The sequence below is a fragment of the Dendrobates tinctorius genome, unplaced genomic scaffold (genome assembly GCF_039654945.1).
Source record: "Dendrobates tinctorius isolate UK_male_01 unplaced genomic scaffold, ASM3965494v1 ptg000099l, whole genome shotgun sequence".
Lineage (NCBI taxonomy): Eukaryota > Metazoa > Chordata > Amphibia > Anura > Dendrobatidae > Dendrobates > Dendrobates tinctorius.
The window spans coordinates 3,290,001-3,300,025 of NW_027361767.1; positions in this window are offsets into that span (position 1 = coordinate 3,290,001).

Consider the following 10,025-nt stretch of genomic DNA (forward strand, 5'->3'; position numbering starts at 1 on the left):
GGAGGCTAAAAAACACAGCATTCCAAGAAAAACACTTGCTACCCACAGTAAAATTTGGTGGAGGTTCCATCATGCTTTGGGGCTGTGTGGCCAATGCCGGCACCGGGAATCTTGTTAAAGTTGAGGGTCGCATGGATTCAACTCAGTATCAGCAGATTCTTGACAATAATGTGCAAGAATCAGTGATGAAGTTGAAGTTACGCAGGGGATGGATATTTCAGCAAGACAATGATCCAAAACACCGCTCCAAAATCTACTCAGGCATTCATGCAGAGGAACAATTACAATGTTCTGGAATGGCCATCCCAGTCCCCAGACCTGAATATCATTGAACATCTGTGGGATGATTTGAAGCAGGCTGTCCATGCTCGGCGACCATCAAACTTAACTGAACTGGAATTGTTTTGTAAACAGGAATGGTCACAAATACCTTCATCCAGGATCCAGGAACTCATTAATAGCTACAGGAAGCGACTAGAGGCTGTTATTTTTGCAAAAGGAGGATCTACAAAATATTAATGTCACTTTTATGTTGAGGTGCCCATACTTTTGCACCGGTCAAATTTTATTAAAATGCAGATTGCACATTTTCTGTTAGTACAATAAACCTCATTTGAATCCAGAAATATAACTGAGTCCATCAGTTATTAGATATATGAAACTGAAATAGCTGTTGCAAAAACCAAAATTGTTATAAAGAAAAAAGGTTAACATTAATAGGGGTGCCCAAACTTTTACATATGACAGTAATTATATATGTACAGCTGGTATAACCTGGGCATCTCCTGTATATAATTATACATGTACAGCTGGTATAACCTGGGCATCTCCTGCAAATAATTATATATGTACAGCTGGTATAACCTGGGCATCTCCTGATATCATTATATATGTACAGCTGGTATAACCTGGGCATCTCCTGCATATAATTATATATGTACAGCTGGTATAACCTGGGCATCTCCTGATATCATTATATATGTACAGCTGGTATAACCTGGGCATCTCCTGTATATAATTATATATGTACAGCTGGTATAACCTGGGCATCTCCTGTATGTAATTATATATGTACAGCTGGTATAACCTGGGCATCTTCTGTATATAATTATATGTACAGCTGGTATAACCTGGTCATCTTCTGTATATAATTATATGTACAGCTGGTATAACCTGGGCATCTCCTGATATCATTATATATGTACAGCTGGTATAACTTGGGTATCTCCTGTATATAATTATATATGTACAGCTGCTATAACCTGGACATCTCCTGTATATAATTATATATGTACAGCTGCTATAACCTGGGCATATTCTGTGTATAATAATATATGTACAGCTGGTATAACCTGGGCATCTCCTGTATATAATTATATACAGTATGTACAACTGGTATAACCTGGGCATCTCCTGTATATAATAATATATGTACAGCTGGCATAACCTGGACATCTTCTGCATATAATTATATATGTACAGCTAGTATAACCTGGTCATCTCCTGTATATAATTATATACAGTATGTACAGCTGGTATAACCTGGGCATCTTCAGTATATAATTATATATGTACAGCTGGTATAACCTGGGCATCTCCTGTATATAATTATATATGTACAGCTGGTATAACCTGGGCATCTCCTGTATATAATTATATATGTACAGCAGGTATAACCTGGCCATCTCCTGTATATAATTATATACAGTATGTACATCTGGTATAACCTGGGCATCTTCTGCATATAATTATATATGTACAGCTGGTAAAACCTGGGCATCTTCTGTATAGAATTATATATGTACAGCTGGTATAACCTGAGTATCTCCTGTATATAATTATATATGTACAGCTGGTATAACCTGGGCATCTCCTGTATATAATTATATATGTACAGCAGGTATAACCTGGCCATCTCCTGTATATAATTATATACAGTATGTACATCTGGTATAACCTGGGCATCTTCTGCATATAATTATATATGTACAGCTGGTAAAACCTGGGCATCTTCTGTATAGAATTATATATGTACAGCTGGTATAACCTGAGTATCTCCTGTATATAATTATATATGTACAGCTGGTATAACCTGGGCATCTCCTGTATATAATTATATATGTACAGCAGGTATAACCTGGCCATCTCCTGTATATAATTATATACAGTATGTACATCTGGTATAACCTGGGCATCTTCTGCATATAATTATATATGTACAGCTGGTAAAACCTGGGCATCTTCTGTATAGAATTATATATGTACAGCTGGTATAACCTGAGTATCTCCTGTATATAATTATATATGTACAGCTGGTATAACCTGGGCATCTCCTGTATATTATATATAAAACACTAGTGCATGCACTTATCTCCCGCCTCGACTACTGCAACCTCCTACTCTCTGGCCTCCCCTCTAGCACTCTGGCTCCGCTCCAGTCCATCCTACACTCTGCTGCCCGACTAATCCACCTGTCTCCCCGCTATTCCTCAGCCTCCCCCCTATGCCAGGCGCTTCACTGGCTTCCTAATGCCCAGAGGCTCCAATTCAAAACCTAACCATGACATACAAAGCCATCCACAACCTGTCTCCTCCATACATCTGTGACATGGTCTCTAGGACCTACCCGCACGCAACCTTCGATCATCTCAAGATCTCCTTCTCTACTCCCCCCTTATTTCGTCTTCCCACAACCGCATACAAGGCTTCTCCCGTGCTTCCCCCATACTCTGGAACTCCCTGCCGCAACACATCAGACTCTCACCATCAACGGAAACCTTCAAGAAGAACCTGTTCCGACAAGCCTACAGCCTGCAATGATCCTCGGTCTACTGACCCACCGCACGACCTGCTCTACCCTCTCCTACTATATCCTCACCCATCCCTGTAGACTGTGAGCTCTCGCGGGCAGGGTCCCCTCTCCTTATGTACTTGTGTGTCCCTTGTCTTACACACGTTTATTATACTTGTCTAGATTTCCCTTTTTCACATGTAAAGCGTCATGGAATAAATGGCGCTATATAAATGCATAATAATATATGTACAGCTGGTATAACCTGGGCATCTTCTGTATATGATATATAGTATATATGTACATCATGTAAAACCTGGGCATCTCCTGTATATAATATATATGGTATAACCTGGGCGACTCCTGTATATAATTATCTATGTACAGCTGGTATAACCTGGGCATCTCCTATACATAATTATATATGTACAGCTGGTATAACCTGGGCATCTCCTGTATATTATATATATGGTATAACCTGGGCGTCTCCTGTATATATATATATATGTACAGCTGGTATAACCTGGGCATCTCCTGTGTATAATTATATATGTATAGCTGGTATAACCTGGGTATTTTCTGTATATAATCATATACTTTCAGCTGGTATAACCTGGGCATCTCCTGTATATAATTATATATGTGTAGCTGGTATAACCTGGGTATCTCCTGTATATAATTATATATGTACAGCTGGTATAAACTGGGTATCTCCTGTATATAATTATATATGTACAGCTGATATAACCTGGGCATCTTCTGTATATAATTATATATGCACAGCTGGTATAACCTGGGTGTCTCCTGTATATATGTACAGCTGGTATAAACTGGGCATCTCCTGTATATAATTATATATGTACAGCTGGTATAACCTGGGCATCTTCTGTATATAATTATATATGCACAGCTGGTATAACCTGGGTGTCTCCTGTATATACACTCACTGGCCACTTTATTAGGTACACCATGCTAGTAAGGGGTTGGACCCCCTTTTGCCTTCAGAACTGCCTCAATTCTTCGTGGCAGAGATTCAACAAGGTGCTGGAAGCATTCCTCAGAGATTTTGGACCATATTGACATGATGGCATCACACAGTTGGCGCAGATTTGTCGGCTGCACATCCCTGATGCGAATCTCCCGTTCCACCACATCCCAAAGATGCTCTATTGGATTGAGATCTGGTGACTGAGGAGGCCATTTGAGTACAGTGAACTCATTGTCATGTTCAAGAAACCAATCTGAGATGATTCGAGCTTTATGACATGGCGCATTATCCTGCTGAAAGTAGCCATCAGATGTTGGGTACATTGTGGTCATAAAGGGATGGACATGGTCAGCAACAATACTCAGGTAGGCTGTGGCGTTGCAACGATGCTCAATTGGTACCAAGGGGCCCAAAGAGTGCCAAGAAAAAATTCCCCACACCATGACACCACCACCACCAGCCTGAACCGTTGATACAAGGCAGGATGGATCCATGCTTTCATGTTGTTTACGCCAAATTCTGACCCTACCATCCGAATGTCGCAGCAGAAATCGAGACTCATCAGACCAGGCAACGTTTTTCCAATCTTCTACTGTCCAATTTCGATGAGCTTGTGCAAATTGTAGCCTCAGTTTCCTGTTCTTAGCTGAGAGGAGTGGTACCCGGTGTGGTCTTCTGCTGCTGTAGCCCATCTGCCTCAAAGTTCGACGCACTGTGCGTTCAGAGATGCTCTTCTGCCTACCTTGGTTGTAACGGGTGGCAATTTGAGTCACTGTTGCCTTTCTATCAGCTCGAACCAGTCTGCCCATTCTCCTCTGACCTCTGGCATCAACAAGGCATTTCCGGCCACAGAACTGCCGCTCACTGGATTTTTTTTCTTTTTCGGACCATTCTCTGTAAACCCTAGAGATGGTTGTGCGTGAAAATCCCAGTAGATCAGCAGTTTCTGAAATACTCAGACCAGCCCTTCTGGCACCAACAATCATGCCACGTTCAAAGGCACTCAAATCACCTTTCTTCCCCATACTGATGCTCGGTTTGAACTGCAGGAGATTGTCTTGACCATGTCTACATGCCTAAATGCACTGAGTTGCCGCCATGTGATTGGCTGATTAGAAATTAAGTCTTAACACACAGTTGGACAGGTGTACCTAATAAAGTGGCCAGTGAGTGTATGTACAGCTGGTATAACCTGGGCATCTCCTGTATATAATTATATGTACAGCTGGTATAACCTGGGCATCTTCTATATATATATATATATATATATGCACAGCTGGTATAACCTGGGTGTCTCCTGTATATATGTACAGATGGTATAACCTGGGCATCTCCTGTATATAATTATATGTACAGCTGGTATAACCTGGGCATATTCTGTATATAATTATATATGTACAGCTGGTATAACCTGGCATCTCCTGTATATAATTATATATGTACAGCTGGTATAACCTGGCCATCTCCTGTATATAATTATATATGTACAGCTGGTATAACCTGGGCATCTTCTGCATATAATTATATATGTACAGCTGGTATAAACTGGGCATCTCCTGTATATAATTATATATGTACAGCCGGTATAACCTGGGCATCTCCTGTATATAATTATATGTACAGCTGGTATAACCTGGTCATCTCCTGCATATAATTATATATGCACAGCTGGTATAACCTGGGTGTCTCCTGTATATAATTATACAGCTGGTAATCTTATATAGTGATATGGAGCATGCTGCTATAACCTGGGCATCCTCTGAGACTTCCTGCAGTGAGGGCTTTTTACAGGGATCAGCCGTTAACCCTTACTGTCATCTCTCCCCAGTATGTTATTCAGTCTGTAGGAAGCCAAGTATTTGAGAGACAAATCGGTAATCACATCGGTACACGGCAGACGGAGGAGCCGGGAGGGTGACAACGGCTGAGGAAGGGTAGAGGCCGCAGTAATGGAGAGGAGGTGGTGTGGGAAGGAGAGACAAGTCTTTAAGAATGCCCTTGGCTGCAGGGAATTCTGGGAGCAGCTCAGGCGCGCCGCTTCCCCCCTCCATTTCCGTCTTCCTTGCATTATTAATAAATGTAAATTATTTATGACGATTATTCAATCTCTGCTATTTAAAGAGGCGGCAGAGATAGGGAGTGGCAGCAGGTGGTGGGCAATGAAGTGGTTAAGGAGCAGCAGCTTTAAACCTGTCTAGAAAAGTGGGCACCTTCTATTAAAGGGGTTTAATGATTGAAGTCAAGCACTGCATGACATTTACCCTGCTAAGAAGGATTTGGGACGCTGTGCCTTTAAGAACATTTAACATTGAGTTATTGATTAGAATGTGCATAGTGCGCCTTACCTGAAAGGGTTAATGTTTATCACTGCCATCCCTTTCTACAACTATCTTATCACTGCATGGATTTGACTTTGCTGGCTCAGTGCTTAAGTGATCCAACTATGACATATTGACCTCAGCAGGTTCTTTTTGGGCTGAGATCCGCCATCTGCTTGCGCCCCAGCCCTTGGAGTTGTAAGCTCAGAGGAACACAGTTGCATCTGCTTGAACGTCCTTTTGTCTTGAGGACACAATTGGAGGTTTTTTCGGCAACTTGTTTAGCTTAGAAGGTAAATAAAGAGAAGAAACACAAACACGACAATTCACGGCGCCACTCGAGGACACTCGACGAGAAGTGGAGCAGCTGCCGCTCCAATGGTATGTGGCGCCACAGTCACTCAAGAAAAACGCAGGGACAACCCTAACAGGACAACTTCTACTGACATGGGAAAAATCAAGATGACCCCAAGAACTAGGCCTAAATCCTCCCCGCCCCAGGGAACATTGGCTTTGGCTCGTTGTACCAAAAGGCAGGTTGACCTAAAAGCTGAGGTCATCTAATCAATCTAATGTTTTTGGGTCAACATGTCTGAAATAGAAGGACCTGCTATGTTCTCTGCTCAGAGGCCACCACCTCTACCGTACGATTTTATCTTCGTTGGTTTGATGGGGCAACACCATGTTTTTGAGTTATAGGATTCTCCATTCTCAAGGTCAACCAGATTTGAAGACCTATGTCTTGATATGTTCTTTTTGGTTTTGTAGGCCATCGAGACACCATATCTTTTGATGAACAGCGGAGATGAGCTGTTGGATTGAAGGGGGTGTCTCAACATGTTTTCGGTCCTTGAAGTCCATGTTGCAGGATGGCAAAGACCTACTATGTACTCTGGTCTGCCAGGCCAAAGACGCTACATGGCTAGTGAAGAATTAATAAGATAACCCCCCCCCAAAAAAACATGGTAGCTTATCTTGGATACAGGCACGTTAGTCATCTAATCTAGGGCCACACTACTTCTGCTGGATTTATGTGATGGCCAATCATGTTTTTAGGCTGTGATGAGAAGACCTCAAGACATTTAGGATGGACGAGCCACGTTACCATATTTTGGGTCATGATATCGCATACTGTTTGATAGATGATATGACCCAACCTGTCCTGGTAACATACTACATCAAAAACACCCATGGAGCAAAGTGAAACTGTGAAGTCACAGTTCGACTAGACATGTGCAGTCTTGCTCAATTCACTTGCATTGAACGAGGCTGCGCACGACTAGTTGGCATGTGACCGCATGTATGTAAATCAGAGTGACTGCAGATTTGAGCCCGAAGACTGGAAACCTCTATCGATATGCAACGAGCAGTGTTACAAGGACATGCCCGATCGCGTGCTGCACATTAGGCTCATCGTGCTTTCCAATTCAGGATGTGCCGCAATGATGTCACACACATGGAGGAGACGAAGGCGCCATTTCTCACAGAATTCTTAAGAAATCTGGAATTTTAATGTCAAGGAGAAAGGGAGAGAATAGAGAGGCTGGAGGAGACGCACGGCTCCTTCTCTCCTTTGTCTTTTGTTAGCTAACCCTTTGCATGTCATCCTTGTGACTGCAACGCTGACATGACGGTCCATATATTGAGTGCCAGCGCCCTCCGCTGGAAGACATGTAAAACTGCAATATTCTCATCCTACCTACCAGGAATAACTCCTGCATTTCTGACATTAACTTCTTGAAGACGCAGTCATTTTTTGCTTGTGCTTTTTACTATTCTCCTTCCCGGAGCCAGAACTTTGCTTTTTTTCAGCAACATCTCGCTGCACGAGGGTTTATTGTTCTGCCGGACGAGTTGTAATTTTACGTGCCACCGTTCAGTTTACCATAGAAAAAGTTTAAAAACACAGGAAAAAGTTCTAAACAATGTAAAATGGCAAAAACGGGTAATTAGGAGGTTAATGTATTTTTTTTACTCTTTACTACTTGGGTTCAATTTTATAGATCGCACTTTTAAGGACGTGGTGATCCCTAACATATGTATTTTTTTTTTCCTATATTCGGATAATAAAGGAAGTACATATAACAAAAAACTTTTTCTTTTTTACTCTATTAGGCCGGTTTCACACGTCCAGATATTTCCGGTACTGGAGATATCCGTGTCCACTACATGTGGCACATCAGGACCACACGGACGGCCGCCGGGGAAGCGGCTACCTGTACGCGCTGTTCCCCGGCGAATGGTGCTGAAGCCGGCTGTCATTCCAACACACGATCCGTGAAAACACGCTGACACGTACATAGACCCATTCATTTGAACGGGTCTACATGTCTCAGTGTCTCCAGTACGTGAGAAAACTGTCACCACACGTACCGGTGACACTGACATGTGAAACCGGCCTTACACAGAGTCTCTCACTCGGGAAAACCGCTGCGTTTTTGCCATATAATGATTCTAATAAACACTGTGTAATGAGTTATTTCACCTGTGGAGGCGCTATAAAGGAAAATTACATTTGTTTCACCCATAGATTTCAGCTGATCGCTTGGGGTCTGAAGAAGCCAAAAAGACAGAAGTAGCGAAACACATTGTTTTTTTAAATTCAATCAACCTCAATCTTGATAAATATCCCTCTTTCAACAATCGCTGGGCAAGTTTACAGCCGGCATCGATTGTGACCGATCATTCGGCTGTTTAATGTCCTGCATCAATAGGTCAATATATCATGTCCTGGATCTGTACTTTCTTCACTCAGGAACAAATTCTTGTTCTGGCCAAGTTTTTTTTTTAAAGAGTTCAAAAGTGAAACATTTGTCAAGAGGAATCAACTTCAAGACCCAATCCATTCTTGGGGGAGTTTTTCCTTTTCCTGAAGCGTTCTTCACAGCTTTTCAAAAAGATTAAATTTTCTTTTTTTTAGCCATTTTTCTAACAATTTTTTAAAGAAAAAAAAGAAAAGTTAAAGAATGGCAATGGCTCAGCTTGTGTGCCAACCATGTACTGCACATTGGATCTCTGCCTGCCTCTCCTCCATTCTCTGAGCCCTCAGTTGCAGACCACCCTCTGCGAAGTCAAGCATCTTCTACCTTGTCTTCACCCCCTGATACCAGCCATGGCACCCTGCATCAGTCCAATGTTATATCGGTGTTTCACAAGCAGAGTTATTATTAACGGATGGGTCTGTATCGGCAAATCGGCCGTGGAGCTTTCGGACCAGACATCGCGCTTCGCTTCTCAGCTCCTCTGAGATAATGACTTTTGGGTTTTCATTGGCTGTAGGCCACAATCATCGACATTACCAGAAATAAACACGTGACATAGATCACTCGGTGTGTAATGACTCTATAGAATATAGGAGAGTCACTTTTTGTATTGAAGAACTGAAATAAATTCACTTTGTGATGATATTCTCATTTTGTGAGAAGCACTTGTCTCTCTGGTGCAGACCAATATTCGCAAGTTTCATGTGTTGTCAGAAAGTTGACACAAACTCCAAGTAACACGCACACTCACCAACAGCAGGTGTAAAGCAGTAATCCCTCCCAAAAAAGTGTGTCCCAATGACAGATCTAAGGCAGTGGGGGGTCTAGTACCTAAACGTCTCTTACGAGTAGTACACAGAACATCAAATATACACGATATGGAGAAACGCTCCGGAACAAGTTTCACTCATTGAATTCAGGTTTGTGTCCTCGTCACCCCCACCCGGCATATAACATCAGATCCCTGGCCCCCTACCCCGGTATATAGCATCCAGCCCCTCGCACTCCTATCTATACCTCCCTGGCCACTCGCCCCCCATGCTGTCCGCCATTACAACCATGCCTCAGAACAGCCGGTGGTGCAGAGCTCACTGATACCGGTCCGGTCCTGTAATAGGGTCCACTGGGGTAACAAGTCTGTCCCTGACATTTCTTCCTCCTGACTT